Source organism: Podarcis cretensis (assembly GCF_951804945.1).
Source record: "Podarcis cretensis genome assembly, chromosome: 1".
Classification (NCBI taxonomy): Eukaryota; Metazoa; Chordata; class Lepidosauria; order Squamata; family Lacertidae; genus Podarcis; species Podarcis cretensis.
The window spans coordinates 13,588,366-13,604,558 of record NC_137170.1 but is presented as its reverse complement, the minus strand read 5'-3'; the positions used below and the strand labels follow the sequence as shown (position 1 = coordinate 13,604,558).

Below are 16,193 nucleotides of genomic sequence, written 5' to 3'. Positions count from 1 at the left end.
GCGATAATACAGTGTCAGCATGCGACAGCGGCTACACAGGAAATGGCTTCGACTGGCTGGCTGAAACAAGTGTGGACAGCCAATGGGTCTCAAACCCTCGGTGGGTTAGGGACTTTCCCTGCAGTCAAAGACAGGCTGCAGCAGATTACGTGGATGAGTCCCTAACCCTAATCTTTGGGAGAGGAAAACGCTAAGGAGTCAACCCTACACAAATCTGGAGTGGGGGCCCTTGGGAGGTGCCTTGTATGTATGTCTCTCTCCAGCATCTCCTGAAACCAAGTTGGAGTGAAACATATTGCTCTGCTTTCCTTTGGACCACATCAGCCAGGCCAAAGTGTGTGTGGGGGGGGGGGTTCTTGTCATCTGACCAGCCCACGACCTCCATACACACTGCCCAGACTTGACCACAGGAAGGTGCCTTGGGTGCCACTCACACAGTGGTTTGACTTCACGCCCAGAGGTGCACCCCATTGTCTCTCAACACAGACAGATGCCAACAGAATGGTAGGCTTCGTGGTTGCTCCCATCAATATGTGGTTTTTTGGGACATAGCTCTGTATACTGCAAGGGACGCGGGTGGTGTTGTGGGTTAAACCACAGAGCCTAGGACTTGCCGATCAGAAGGTTGGCGGCTCAAATCCCCAGCTCGGTCCCTGCTCCTGCCAACCTAGCAGTTTGAAAGAACATGAAAGTGCAAGTAGATAAATAGGTACCGCTCCGGCAGGAAGGTAAACAGTGTTTCCGTGTGTTGCTCTGGTCTTGCAGGAATGTCAACAAGCGGTTCCCCCAACCAATTTCAAACCATATCAGACCCTGCTTAGTTTTGCTAACGTGCAAGCGGTTTCATCGCTGCCCCACTGACTTCCGACTACCTAAACCCTTGCGCTGCAGCCAAATAAAGTCTCCTCCCATCCCAATATGGGTCGCGCCGTGGGAACACGTCCGCGCCAGCGATTTCCCCATAACTAAAAAGAACGGGGCGTGTTGTGCGGGGTGGGAAGAAAAAAGGTGACATTCGGGCAGCTTGGCAAAAAATAAATCCACTTCCGAGGGGAGGCGTTCCTTTCAAGAGCAACCCGCGTGTCAGCCGCCACGTGTGAAGCGACCCTCTGCGCCCTCCCTGCGTAGGAGTCCAGGAAAGACCTTCCTTCCCCGGAGTCGCCTCCGGAACGCGCCTTTCCCTTCTCTGTAGCAGGCAGGACAAGTCACCTCCGGTGCAGCCGCCGAGCCTGCCTGCCTGCCTGCCTGCCTGCCTCGTAACCGGCTGCCAGGCAGCTCCAGGCCCCGCCTTGCGGGCGCTGCCGCCGGGCGCCCAGCCCTCCTCTTCCCCCGCGCCTTCCACGTGGGAGCGCGGGCAGGGTTCTCCGGCTCCCAGCGAGTTTCTTGCAGGGTGGAGACGCAGCGGAGCTTGACTGGCTGGCGGCAGCAGCAGCGTCTTGACTTCGTCCATCCTGGAAGCCTGTCTGCGGGGGGATCCGCTGGATCCCCTTTCCCCCCGCCCTCGGCTTGTTATTTCCCCCTGAGCTTTTCGCGCTCGGTCCGCGAAGGAGTCGAGGAGGAGCCGGCGGCGAAGGATGTGGCTGCCATCCCCGGCTGGATCGAAGAAGTAAGAAGCGGAGGAAGGAGAAACGAAGGAGGGGAGTGGTGCTGTCTCCACCCGGGTAAGATCCCACTCGGTTTCCCAGGGGTTGAAAAGGGAGCCTTTGGGTGGGAGGAATGCTGGACGTACGAAGGTTGTGTTTATCGACTATATAGCAATTTGCAAATTATTAAATAATGATAGAGAATAGATCAAAGGAGCCTTTTTTTTTTCTTTTGCCTCGCAGCAAATACTCAGTGTCTTAATTCCTCTCGTTGTTGCTGTTCTCCCTCTCTTCAGTACTCTTTGTAACAGATTTATTTGCGGAATAAGCTCCCCTGAACTAGAACTCACTTGACCAGCTGTGTCTCCTTCCCTTTGCTGCGACTTCTTTAACTCACTCCTAGTTCTGAACGATCATGGAAGGGCTGGTTTTCCCAAAGCAACTCCATCACTTGGGCTGCTGCCAACTGGAGTTCCCTTGACTTTGATTTAGTTGTGCCTTAGTGCAAGCATGGGAAAATCTGTGGCTGCCCTCCAGGGTGCTGTAGAACTACAACTCCCATCATCCATGACCCATTGGCTGTGCTGACTAGGGATGATGGGAACTGGACTCTGACAGCATCTTGAGGGCTGCACAATTGCCCTTGATATATTCACTTGTGTGTTTGTGTAGAGACGTACTGTTTATTGAGCATTCATTCTGATTCCTATGCGAGGAAGTTAGATGGTGTCGTGTCAAGCAAGGTGTTGTCCCTTACTTTGCAGTGTGTCTCCTTGTCATTTTCTTTAGCCTCAAAACTCTTATCTTTTTGTGGAATCGGGTTTGACATGCAAGACTTCCGAATCAGCTTTCATTGTGCAACAGGAATTTGCTGGCATGGGATTGATTCCCACCCGAAATTTGTGACAGCCTAGAAGTGCAGAGAGTGAGAGAGAGGTGGCACATTTTTCTTCTTCTCATTCATGGGCGTTCTGTTGGTTAAGTGACGATCAGTAGGCAACCTGTAGAGGATATTTGCTTAGTTACTGTCCATTCATTTGCCCTCAAGGCTATAATCTCATGCGTATGGTTCCAGTGAATATGTACTTTCTCCCACATGCATAAACTTAATGTATGTGTATTTACTTGAAAGTATCACTCACTTCAGCGTGGCTACTCCCTCTCAGAATTACAGCCTTCAAATCCTTTCCCACCTTCGCTTTAGGGCAGGTTATGCAAATATATCTCTGAATAACTTTATCTTTGAAACAGCTGCATGAAAAAGCGCTTAGGCTGAGGCCTTGCTCCTATGCTATTGGGAGAGGTGTGGTTTACCACTCACTGCCCTCTGATTGCTCCCAGACTACTCCTAATAACACCTGCAACTTCTGCCCACCTGGTCAGGGCAAAATGTGTGGCTGGGTACACATGATGCGTCGTTGGAAGGATGGGTTGCTAGTGTGTCAGGTAAGTAACTCTGTGATCTGCCCCAAATCACATGGGCAGAAATTGCAGCTGTGACCCGGAGCTATTTATTTATTTTAAAACATGGATACCTCTCCCCTTCATCAGGTCTGATTTGCAAGGCAGCTAACAGTTGTTGTTTTTAAAATAAATCACAGTGCAACTGAAACAAGCATAAGATGTAGTTAAATAGGCAGTGGCATTGCCTCATATTTATGGAGTGGAGGATAACAGTATCAGTTAAAAGGAGAGGAAACACTGATTTTTGCAAGCTGAACAAACAGAGGAAGAACATTCAGTGTGGGGCTGTCATGGGACAGTGACAGTGACAGTCGTGTGACAGACAGTGACCCTTGTGCCTCAGAGACAGTGACTTAAGAGTATCCACAATCCAGCGAGCTTTGTGGGGATAAGAACATAAGAGGAGCCTTGCTGGGTCAGAAGATGAGTCCATTGAGACCTGCATCCTGTTTCCAGCTAACCAGAGAAGCCCACAGAGCATGGAGGTATCAGCCCTCCCCGAGCAACTGATATTTGGAGGTATCCTGCCCTTGAATATGGAGGTTCAAATAAGATAGCTGATAGGCTTATCCTTCACAGTTTCGTTGAATCTGCATAATAAAACTGAGTTGAGGCTGGCATAGATTGAGCCAGACCATTGGTCAATCTAGCCCAGAGTTTAGTTTTCCAAACTTGAGTCTCCAGCAGTTTTTGGACTACAATTCCCATCATCCTTGACCAGAGTGAGAGAGAGAGAATAGAGGTGTCTAGGATTAAACACAGGACTTTGTGCAAACAGATCATATGATCTATCACGGAGTTGTAAATCTTCTCCTAATTTTATTTGAACTTGGATCCCTTGCTCTAAACCCAACGCTGCTGTGCTATGATGACTATTATGTTTTGATTTGCATAATTTGTAATGTCACTGCATATTAGGAACTAGATGGTCATTCCAACCACTTCCCTCTGGTAGCAGTGACCGGCACCCCAATCCTAAACCTTTGCTCCGTCTTGTTGCCCCATATCAGAGCAATGCTGCAATGGTGATAGGACGTTTGTATGAAGTTGCACAGGTGCAATTAATAGTACACCCTCTCCGAAATTACGAGCTGCCTCAGCAAGTTTTTTTCACCCAACCATCTCTGTTTCTGACCGATGCAATTGAAATCTAAGAAGAGTGTTATCTCCTCCTTCCAATTTCGGCTGACGCATCTATCTCCTCTCTGCTTCGCACACTTGTCCCTGAATAAAAGCTCGCATCCCCTTTCAGTTTGTTTTCCTCTGAATATGATCCGTACTTCAGTACATGTACCAAATTACATCCGTTAGCTTTTATTTAAGCCAGAAATATAAACCCGAGATTTTTATGATTAGCTTTTATTTTTGCAAAGTTGTTTACGCTGCAATTTGATAGCTGCTTCCCTCCCCTTCCTCCTCCCCACAGCTGCCCCTAAAAACACACAGCCTGACCCCAGAATCTACCATGCAAGGCAACAAAAGGTAGAGAGACTCTAGTGCAAGGCCCTTGCCCAGGGCAGTTCCAAAACTTGTGCTGTTGAACACCTAGGCTTCTCCACTACCCTGACTTGCTTCCCCGAGGCCTCGCACGCTTGCTTGCAGGCCAAGTGGGGGGCAGCAGTGGCCGGACAGAGGGGTGGCTTTTGTCTGCACATTCCACCCTTGATGGCAGCAGCATCTCTTAGCAATGTGCACATGTGAATGGTTCACCACAGATGTAACCCCATAGAGAGGGCATGCCCTCTTGTATTGTCACAGATAAACCATGTGTTTCTTTTTAAAAAATATATCTTTATTAATTTAAAATATATACATTTATGAGAAAACAGACGTACATACAAGTAAACAAACATACAATCAAACAAATAACAGAAAAATCAAACAAACCACACACTATAAGCTACAAGAAGATTAATATAATTATCATCATATATACTCCTGATTCTGAACACAATTATAAAACTTATAGAGAAGAAATTTAAAACTGACTTCCAGTTAATCTCACTGTACTTTATCTATCCATTAATTTATGCCGCACAGTTACATAAGATTAACCATGTGTTTCAGCGGAGGCAGTTTGGCTATTTATCTGCCTGTCATCAAACGAAGAAATATCAAGCAATGTACATACAGGCGTGAAGCAACCCTAAGTGGAATCTTATCAATGTAAGTGGCCAAAGGGTCCCTGAGACCATAGGGAAGGGCTGTAGCTCAGGGGTAGAGCATTAATAATAATAATAATAATAATAATAATACACCCATCTGACTGGGTTGCCCCAGCCACATGGGGTAGCTTCTAACAAAAATACAGGAAAACCAACAGCATCAAACGTTAAAAGCTTCCTGAAACAGGGCTGCCTTCAAATATCTACAATCCCCCCCCCCCCCCCCCGTTATTTAACTCACTGACATCTGCCGTGAGGGCATTCCACAGGGCGGGTGCAACTACTGAAAAGGCCTTTGTACGCAGAAGGTTTGGGGATTGATAATCTGTTCTCAATCCTCCTAGTGATGCAGCAATAAAACTGCCAGCACATTTGCAAAGCTAAGCAGGGTCTGGTCTGGTTTCAAATTGGATGGGGGGGTCGTGTGTTGAGATTCCTGCAATCATTCCCAATGACCATCAGGGTCCCTTCCAACTCTACCGTTCTATGAATTCCAGGAATCCTCTAAGCTTCCATTTCACTGGATGGCTCCGGTTTCTAGTTCTGTATAAGGAGATGAGGTTTGCCCTTGATTGCCTTTCTCTGCATTGTGCATTATTTTATACACACCTGTCATGGAAGGGGAACCATGCATACAGCCTTCATCTCCTCAGAGAAGAGGCAGGATATAAATAGGACGAATGGAGAAATATACCCATCCAACATGATCACAAAATATGAACACGAAGCGTCCATGCACATCAAGTTCCAAAGCCAACATAGTCCAGTCATATTATAGGATGTCAGGAACAAGCTTCTCCCCCTTCTATCACCCATCCATTCAGAAGGAATGGAAGCAGCTGCTTGGAGGGTTTCAATGGCTGGTGATTGTAAATATAGCTGGGAAACGAATAAGCTAAAATATATATTTGTACTTTCTCATGGAAAATGGGGTTGGGCTGCTTTCCTAAAAAAAGCACTTCCTGTGTTCTAAAAGTAGCTTGTAAGATAGAAGATCAAAACCAGCAAGAACAGCTCCTCCGTATGATGGGCCATCACCCATATTACGGTTTGTCAATATGGTAGCCTTGCCACATTGGGTTAGACGCAGTGTTTCTCAACCTGTGGGTCCACAGATGTTGCACTACAACTCCCATCATTCCTAGCCAGCATGGCCAGTGGCCAGGGATGATGGGGACCCACAGGTTGAGAACCGCTGCCTGGTGCTGTTAACACCAAGGTTGCAGGTTCGATCTCCAGGTTTGCGCCCCAGGGAGGCCATTCCGGTGCTCCTCACGCAGTGGCTTGACTTCACCACTGGAGGCGCACTCCATTGTCTCTCGGATGCCAAGTACAACAACTGGATGGTCCTCTGTCATGGATGGTTTAGTTGAGATTCCTGCATTGCAAGGGGGTTGGACTAGATGACCATTGGGGTTCCCTTCCAACTTTATGATTCTGTGAAAATCTGAGGCAGGAAATAAATAGGAAAGGGAAAATGCAAGTCATGGGGCTGGTTGCCCAGGATTTTCTCTTGTGGCAGCTGCAGTGGTGGCGGTTAAGGCTTAAGTTATAAGTAGCTACACACCCAGTTGCCTCTGGCAAGTGAGAGATGACTTGTCAACATCCCGTTGGTGGACTAGGGAGGGACCAGTAAGAGCAGTGAAATTAACAGCGTGTAAAGGCATTGTTTGTGCCATCCCATCAGAGAACATGGCACAGTACAGAGTTGCGTAAGGTGGGGGAATTACTGGAAAGTTTTTTAAAGGTGAAAACATGGACTACCATTGTACAAAAGTATGCCCAGTTACTCTGACTGAAAAACTTACACACACACCTCAAGTTTTGCACGTTAAAAGGAAGGAAACATGGAGACATTTACTGCAGATTGGTATATCTTTATTCTGTATATGAACAGAAATGTGAATAACAGAATGTAGTCCAGAATACAGCAGGATACCTGGACTGCAGAACTACATATCTCGATTTCCCCATTTGGACTCACAGATGTGGAAATGTTTGTTTATGCACTGTGTACCTGAATGGCAAACCGTGTTTAACTTCCCTGAGATCTATAATAACCAGTGCTATTTCTCTAGAAAAAGAGGTGCCGGAACTCTCTATGAACACCACCTGGTTCTCTTAGAATGACAATAGCACCCACCTGAGAGGTGTTGGAATTGAGTTCCGGCGAGTTTTGGCAGGGGGAAAAAAGCCCTAATGATAATAATAACTGTGTTAAACAAACTGGTCAAATCTTCCTCCTAAAGTTGTACGTGATGAACGTTGCAAAGTTTTCGTTTTGATGAACAGAAAGAAATTACACACACACCCCACTGGCCTAGAGAAGTACCTGCCCCCAAGGTGCTCCCAAGTCACACACACGAAAAAAAACAGGCAGTGTGGAAAATAACAGAGGGAGGAAAAGGAGAGATAATGCTAAGGTGGGAGGAATGTAGGCCAAAGAAAATTGCAAGCTTTACAGCTGTGCGTCAGGGCCTTCCCCAGGTAGAGAGGAAGGCCACAGGGTGTGGGGAGTTGGTTGGGTCCGAAGACAGATCCCCACTCTGCCCTTCCCCGTCATGTAATTTCAGAGCAGCGTGACAGCCCTGTATTAATAACAGGTCAGCCAGCACTGTTGGTTCTGCACCATCTGTGACACAGAGGAGAAATCACAGACGTCTGCAATCAAAGGCTATTATTCCTCAAAAGCAAGCTTGACGAGAAATGCAGAAAGCTGTATCATATCCGACTGGGCTCTTTAGATACCTAGCCCAGAATTGTCTGCTTTGACTGTTGTGGGCTCTCTGGGGTCCCAGGGAGAGGGGGGTCTTCCCCAGGGCTATTTTTCTAGAAAAAGAACTCGCCACGATGAATGCCTCCCTTGCTTTCTTGCCATGTCAATGGCGCCCACCTGACAGGTGAGTTCCAGTGAGTTCCAGCTGGGGAGGGGAAGCTCTGGTCTTCTCCATCCTCTGCCCCCTGATTTTGTCATCCATGGAGATGCTGAGGACTGGGATTTCCACACCCACCCACCCAGGACTTTGTAATTTAGCTACAGTCCCTCCACAGAGTGGTCTATCATGGGAGCACAGGAAGATATTGAGTCAGGCAGTTCATCTATCTCAGTATTGTCTGCACTGACCGGCAGTGGCTTTCCAGCATTGGAGCCCTACCTGGAGACACTAGGAACTGAACTCACGACCTGCTGGATGCAAAGCCAATGCTCTCTCCCCCTCACCCCCCACCCCCCGCTTGATGTGGGATGGGCAAAGTATTCATCTCTCTTATTCAGAGAATTACAGATTACTTGCTCTCTTGGATCTCAGATAGAATGGTAGAATTGTAGAAGAGGAAGGGGGGTGTCGAGGCTCATCCAGTCAAACCCCCTGAAGTGTAGGACTCTCAATGAAAACTTCCATGACAAGATGGCCACCCAACATCTGCTTGAAAATCTCATTCTCCCACTTTAATGAAGGTTATTTGAGGCCTTCGTTCCACTTCGCCTTCAGAGGGGTGGCTGGCTGGGATGCAAGGCAGAGCCTTGTGAGTAGGGGTGCCACAATTGTGGAACACCCTTCTCCATAATGCCCAGTTGTTATTATTACTGTTATTACTATTATTATTATTTGAATTTATATACCGCCCTATACCCAGGGATCTCAGGGCGGTTCACAAAATAAAACCACAAAATACCAAAATAAATACATAATAAAATTTAAAATAATACAAAATACAACACAAAATACCTCAAAATACATAATAAAAACGAAAACAACAACCCAGTAGCGCCCCCACCATTAGCTCCCTCTCTCTTTACCTGTTGGGTGAACAGTTAATATATTTTTATTTTACCAGGTATTTGAGTTGTTTTAATTTTCTTCTTGCAAGTATGGATGGTTTTAGTATCGTTCCCATTTTTAGCACTTAGTTTCTCTGTGTGTTTTCTTACTGTTTTGATATATGGTAATTGTGTGCTTTGTATTTGCTTTAATTGCATTACCGAGATAGCTCTGTCATCGGAAGAGCACGAGACTCTTAATCTCAGGGTTGTGGGTCTGAGCACCATGTGGGGCAAAAGACCCTTGCATTTCAGGGGGTTGGACTGGGTGACCCTCATGGTCCCTTCCAACTCTGCAATTTGTGCGATTCTTTGTTATAAGTCACCGAGACAATGGCGGAGCAAATTCTTTGCACACAGAAGGTCCAAACTACAACCCATGGCATCTCCAGCTCAAAAATGGAAATATCTCCCCATTCCTGAGACCATGGGGAGCTGTAAAAACAGTGTGGTGTAGTGGTTAGAGTGTTGGACTAGGATCTGGTAGAATCATGTATTTCAGCTTATTGCAGCAAAAGGTGGATATAAATGCAATCAGTCAATGAGTGCATGCAAGAATATTTTTTAAAAAAAGTCTGACAGCTGCATTTACATAGCGATCTAAAAAGGCCAATTAGATCAAATAAAAGAGCAATATACCATTCCTGCTGTCATAAAAGAGCTATTTTAAGTTGAATAGCTTTTGTAACAATGAAGGAATGTTGGGTGAAGGCGGCCTCAAATAAATGGTTTTTTAAAAACCTGGTTTGACATTTGCAGCATCTCCTGTGCCTGGAAAAGACCCTGATGTTGGGAAAGATGGAGGGCACAAGGAGAAGGGGACGACAGAGGACGAGATGGTTGGACAGTGTTCTCGAAGCTACCAGCATGAGTCTGACCAAACTGTGGGAGGCAGTGGAAGACAGGAGTGCCTGGCGTGCTCTGGTCCATGGGGTCATGAAGGATCGGACACGACTAAACGACTAAACAACAACAACATTCTCCTGTGCCACCCTTGCTTTCAGCTGTAATGGAGTGCCCCCCAAAAGGTGATCAGGGCAAGGGAAATGAAGTCATATTTTGAGACACCCCCCCAAAGCTTTGCAGGATAAAACATAGCAACTTCGCATTGCAGCTCAAACCATATTTTATCTTCAGTTGATGCATTTGGGGCAGAGGTGGTCAGATAACTTCTACTGCAACCTCCCCCCTTCCCAATATTGGAAGAACTTGTGAGGCAGGTTGTGGAGCTGTGCAGACATGCGCGGTGGACCTGCCTCCACCATCTCTGCGTTAAAAGCACAACAGAAAGGGCTCTAAGCGTGTATACTTCCCCAAAACACATAGAGGCTGTGGGTGTGGAACAGGGCTTGCTCCATGTTCTTTCACCATGGAGTCATCCAAACACCCTTTGTTGTTGTTTAGTCGTTTATTCCTGTCCAACTCTTTGTGACCCCATGGACCAAAGCACGCCAGGCACTCCTGTCTTCCCCTTTCTCCTGCGGTTTGGTCAAACTCACGTTAGTAGCTTCGAGAACACTGTCCAACCATCTCGTTCTCTGTCGTCCCCTTCTCCTTGTGCCCTCCATCTTTCCCAGCATCAGCGTCTTTTCCAGGGAGTCTTCTCTTCTCATGAGGTGGCCAAAGTACTGGAGTCTCAGCTTCATGATCTGTCCTTCCAGTGAGCACTCAGGGCTGATTTCCTTCAGAATGGATGCGTTTGATCTTCTTGCAGTCCATGGGACTCTCAAGAGTCTCCTCCAGCACCATAATTCAAAAGCATCATTCTTCGGCGATCAGCCTTTTTTATGGTCCAGCTCTCACTTCCATACACTTCCAAACACCCTTAACCCACCCCAAAAGAAAACTAAGCTTCTGTTTAACTTGGAAGTTCTATTGAACTCAATGGAACTTACTCCCAGATGAACCTGTGTGGGGATCAAGCTTTGCAGAATCAGTTCAGTGACTCAGGGCACCTTAAGTAAACATGGTTGTCAGAAAGACAATTAAGCTGACCTTGGAGGGGTTGCAACCTTCCCCTCTTACAGAGGCTCATAAATCCTAGTTTAACATGCATTATGAAATTGTTGCACCATCTGCTTGGCGAACTTGTCTAGATATGAGGGGCTGACTCTTGACAGTTCAGATCTTGGCCTCGAAAATGGTAGGGCAGTGAAATCTTTGAGGGGTGCCTTAGGCATGGAAACCTCTGAGAAATTACACTGGCTTTCTAGGTGGGTGAGGCTCTGCAGGAATATTTCTTTAAATATACAGTACTGAAGCTCTGGGTGGCAACCAGAGGAAACTGCTGTTTGCTGAAACAAAATCCTTCAAAATTTGCTCGTGTGCTTTTTCAGAAAGTGCAGATTTGGTAAGGTTGCCTGTAAATGCAGTTCTCTGGTAAAGAAATGTGTGCAAAATAGAAAAAAATGCATATACTAGGGTAAAGTGTGTGCATATAACTGTATATATCCATGCATAAAACATGCAAAAGTTCATTATATTAGGGGAACCAGCAAGCAAATACAGTGGATGCTCGGGTTGTGAACGTGATTCATGCGGGATGCATGTTCGCAATCCGCAGCGGCGCATCTGCACACGCACGGGTTGCGATTCATTGCGATTCAGTGACCTAGCCACTGTGATCTACGCGACGGTCACCTCCAGACTGGATTATTGTAACTCGCTCTACGTGGGGCTACCCTTGAGACTGACCCAGAAACTCCAGCGGGTGCAGAATGCTGCGGCGAGACTCCTTATGGGGTCTTCGCTGCGAGATCACATTCATCCGGTACTATACTAGCTGCACTGGCTCCCGGTGGAGTACAGGATCAGGTTTAAGGTGCTGGTTTTAACCTTTAAAGCCCTATACGGCCTAGGACCCTCGTACCTACGGGACTGCCTCTCCTGGTATGTCCCACAGAGGAACTTACGGTCTGCAAATAAAAACATCCTGAAGGTCCCAGGCCTCAGAGAGGTTAGGCTGGCCTCAACTAGAGCTAGGGCCTTCTCGGCCGCGGCTCCAATCTGGTGGAACGCTCTGTCACAAGAGACAAGGGCCCTGCAGGACTTGACATCTTTCCGCAGGGCCTGCAAGACAGAGCTGTTCCACCAGGCCTTTGGTCAGGGCGCAGCCTGACCCCCCTCCTCTGGCAATCTGCACAGAATTTTGCTTAATGGTTGCCATCAATTTGGTTTTAATTAATTTTTATAATGAAATGTTTTTAGAATCGTTGGATTATTTTGATTGTTGTTAGCCGCCCTGAGCCCAGCTTCGGCTGGGGAGGGCGGGATATAAATAAAATTTATTATTATTATTCTGCGCAAAGCGCGATTTAGCGTGCATGCGTGACCCCCCAAACCTGGAAGTAACCCATTCCGGTACTTCCGGGTTTCTGCGGGTCCGTAACCTGAAAAAACAAAACCTGAAGCATCTGTAATCCGAGGTATGACTGTAGATTAGGAGAAATTCACACCATGGTGCTGATGAATTTTCACAAGGACACTGTAAATAATAATAATCACAAACTAGAGTGGGCATGTGGAGAACAGAGCTTAAGACTGGAGAAATGGGAAATGGAAAGATGCTGCAATTGACAGATTCTGCCGTCCCTACTCCCGGAAACCTTGCACACACAATGTGAAGGGCTGGACACGACTTGAGGGTCAGGGAGAGACCTGTGTTGCAACACTCTCCTCTCTAGCCAAGAGGCACCGTCAAGATTCAAGGACCCTTTCCAGCCACGCAAAACCACTTTGGGTGTGGAGCAGGACCACATTGTTGTGGTCTGGGGAGACTTCTGAGGGCCACATGGAGAGGCCCGGAGGGCCACATTCAGTCCCCAACCCTCAAGTTCCCTTCCGCCGGCGTACTGGGTCAAATGAGTTCCCTATGCAAGGAACAGATAAAAATCTGTTTCTCATATGACCTGGTTTTACCCCTGTCTCAGTATGTTCCACAGGGAGCTGCAGCCCATCGCATGTTTACTGAGTTCACGCAGTACATTTTTGAGCACAGGCATGAAGCATCCAACAACCATGCGGCGCTCTAGGGGCAGCAGACATTTGCTGGTTTCATTATTTTTAAGGATTTTAAAACCTTTGGGCTTTGCTGCCTGCCAGAGTTCACGAGAGAGCGGTGGAATTGCAAACATCTTCTGAATTGTTTGGAGGCTCTTATGCCATTGCAGTGCCGGGGGGGGGGGGCGGCGGCAGGAAAGTATACAGAAGATTGGCTCAGAAAAAGAAAGCTAGGTCAAAGTTGAACCTTCTCCCAAGTTTAGCATCCTTATTTCCCCCTCTTTTTGAAGTTCATTGAGCTGGCTTTTCCCCCAGCGGTGCTGCTGTGAGTTGGGTGTGGCCGTCTGGCAACCTTTTCCCCATTCTCGTTTAGGTGACAATGTGCAGGAATGTTGTTGTTGTTGTTGTTGCAACAGGAGGGCACAGCAGGATTTGGGTAATTTTTATCCCATTGACAAAGCGCTTGAAGCCGTAAAAGAAATGACTTGTGCGTTGCAGACTTTCTCTGTAATGGTTTCCAGATGCCGGTGTCTGTAGACGGGTAGCCGATTTGATGGGAAACGGCTATAGAAACAGGAATAAAAAAGGGAGTTTCTGAGCGCGCATGGGCATATGTCTGCTCGCCCACTGTTGAGTCATCCTAGCATATGCAAGCGCAAGAGCGCTTGCCGTGGAGTGTAATTGGAAACGTGGTTTAACGAGCCTGCGCTGCAAATTGGCAGCCTTGTCCTTTTTCTTCTGGGGGTGCGGTGGGGGAATGAAAGTCAGGGAAGGTTCTTGGTTGGTGGCTTACCTCCGAGATGAGATCAGCACTGCGCCTACACTTGCCAAACAGCTTCCGTGACATATTGAAAAGATTTCTTGACTGCCAAAGTCTCCAAGAGCTGAATGCAACCCCTCTGCCCTCCGAAACAGTATCTGGAGTTGCATGCACTCTATATTGGAAGAAAAAAGAAAACTACACCAAAGGTAACCCATATTTTGCGTAGAGGTGTCGCCTGTGTTTGCAATTATGCGGTTCTGAAAACAAATTTGCCTGACACATCATTCTCAGGTCCATTGTGAATTAAGGGTCAAACACACACACACACACACACAAACACACACCCTGACAAGTTTGTGTGGGGCTTAGGATGCCATGCAAGGTTCTGCAAATATGTTGTCAGGCCAGACCCCTTGGTAGTCAAAGGTGTGAGAGTTCTCTCACGTTGACCCCTTCCTCTAGTTCAAGACCACCTGATCAGCAGTGATATGTTTCATGAATGTTGTCGCCATTTGTGTCAATGATCTCACTTGTACTGGAAGAAGAGAAGAGGAAGAGTTTGGATTTGATATCCCGCCTTTCACTCCCCTTCAGGAGTCTCAATGCGGCTAACATTCTCCTTTCCCTTCCTCCCCCACAACAAACACTCTGTGAGGTGAGTGGGGCTGAGAGACTTCAGAGAAGCGTGACTGGCCCAAGGTCACCCAGCAGCTGCATGTGGAGGAGCGGAGACGCGAACCCGGTTCCCCAGATTACGTGACTACCGCTCTTAACCACTACACCACACTGGCTCTCAAGTGGAAGGCACTAGGTTGGAGAAGACTGGCTGATACATTTTACAACTCATGTACTTTTCCCCCTCAGGATTGCTTTGCACTTACCGTATTTTTCGCCCTATAGGACGCACTTTTTCCCCTCCAAAAATGAAGGGGAAATCTGTGTGCATCCTATGGGGCGAATGCAGGCTTTCGCTGAAGCTTGGAGAGCGAGAGGGGTTGGTGCGCACCGACCCCTCTCACTCTCCAGGCTTCAGGAAGCTATCAGCAAGCCTGGGGAGCCTGCGGGAGTTCCCGCAGGGCTCCCTAGGCTGCGGATAGCAGCCTGCTTCCTGGAGCGCGGGGCGCACTGAAAGCAGAGCACCCTGCGCTTCGGGAAGACATCCGCAGCCTAGGGAGCCCTGCGGGAGTTCCAACAGGGCTCCCTAGACTGCGGATAGCAGCCTGCTGCACGGAGCGTGGGGAGCGCTGAAGCAGAGCGCCCCACGCTTCGGGCAGACATCGGGCAGCCCCACAAGCTCGGGGGACAGCGGGGAGGTGCAGCGCCGCCATCCCACTGTTCCCTGACCTGGTTTGGATTCCCTAACCTGGTTTTGGGGGGGGGGGAAATAAAGGGGAATTTTTTTTCCCTTTATTTCCCCCCAAAAAAACTAGGTGCGTCCTATGGGCCAGTGCATCCTATGGGACGAAAAATACGGTATATGGTCCATTGAGGGACGTAAAGAGCTATGGCAAATGCCACCTCATGCTACTCTGTTCTTAAACTCTGAGAATGCCTCTTGCTTGTCTGGGTGGAAGGTAGGGGCTGAATTAGCTTACTGCAGAAAGGTAAAAAGCTTACTGCAGTGCTTTTGCCTCACACCTTGCCCATTGCTGGTGTATGACACTTAAAGGGCTGCACAGAATGGAATGGAATGTGCCCCTCAGGCTGAAAAAGGTCCCCAACCCCTGCTTTAAAGCAGGATGAGGAACCCACTGTCTTCCTGTTGTTGTTGTTGTTGTTGTTGTTGTTGTTGTTTTCCACTTTGACATACTTTATTCATTTACACAAGTAAAACTGATTTACACACTGGAAGCCTTAGTAATAAATGAAATCCAAATAGAATTCTCCATAGTACAATGTGTGTGTGTGTGTGTGTGTGTGTGTGTGTGTTTAGGTTAGGAAGAAAAGGGGGAAAGGAAGGGGGAATGGTGAGTGGGGTGGGGTCGGGTGGCAATGCTTCTATTCTTCTACTTAGTGTATGTGTGGGGTTTTGCGTCAGCGCCACGTGTTTGGGTTCTCTTTACTATTCTCTTGTTTTATTTATTTGGTGGTGAGAGAGGTTGGGGGTGGCCTAGGGGGTGGTTGGTTGTCTTTAATTAGCTGTAGTGAAACTTGTTTTTGTGTGAGAGTGGTGTGTGTGTGTTTGGTTCAGGTTAGCCAGATTGATTTGAATGCTGTTGGCGGGTTCTTGTTGTTGTCTTGTTGGGCTGTGTATGTGATAAATGGGAACCATACCGGGGTGAAGGCATCTTCTTTTATTTGTCCCCGTGTCAGTTTCAGTTGTTGGTTAATTTTTCTAATAAGGCTGTTTCCCATACTATTTGATACCATTGGGCCATGCTTACTCCTGACAGGTCTCT

At 47.5% G+C, this 16,193-nt stretch overlaps 1 protein-coding gene across 7 annotated transcripts in view; it reads left to right on the top strand.

Moving 5' to 3' along the window:
- The first annotated feature begins 1,272 nt into the window (after positions 1 to 1,272).
- INF2 (inverted formin 2) overlaps positions 1,273 to 16,193 on the top strand; it is a 70,134-nt gene continuing 55,213 nt past the window's right edge. For 4 of the 7 annotated variants that reach the window (XR_013840667.1, XR_013840668.1, XR_013840669.1 and 1 more), the window contains exon 1: positions 1,273 to 1,661. The gene's annotated coding sequence lies outside the window, so the exon portion shown is untranslated. The remainder of the gene's footprint in view (positions 1,662 to 16,193) is intronic. The other 3 variants (XR_013840670.1, XM_079983720.1, XM_079983721.1) reach the window with 2 other exon arrangements.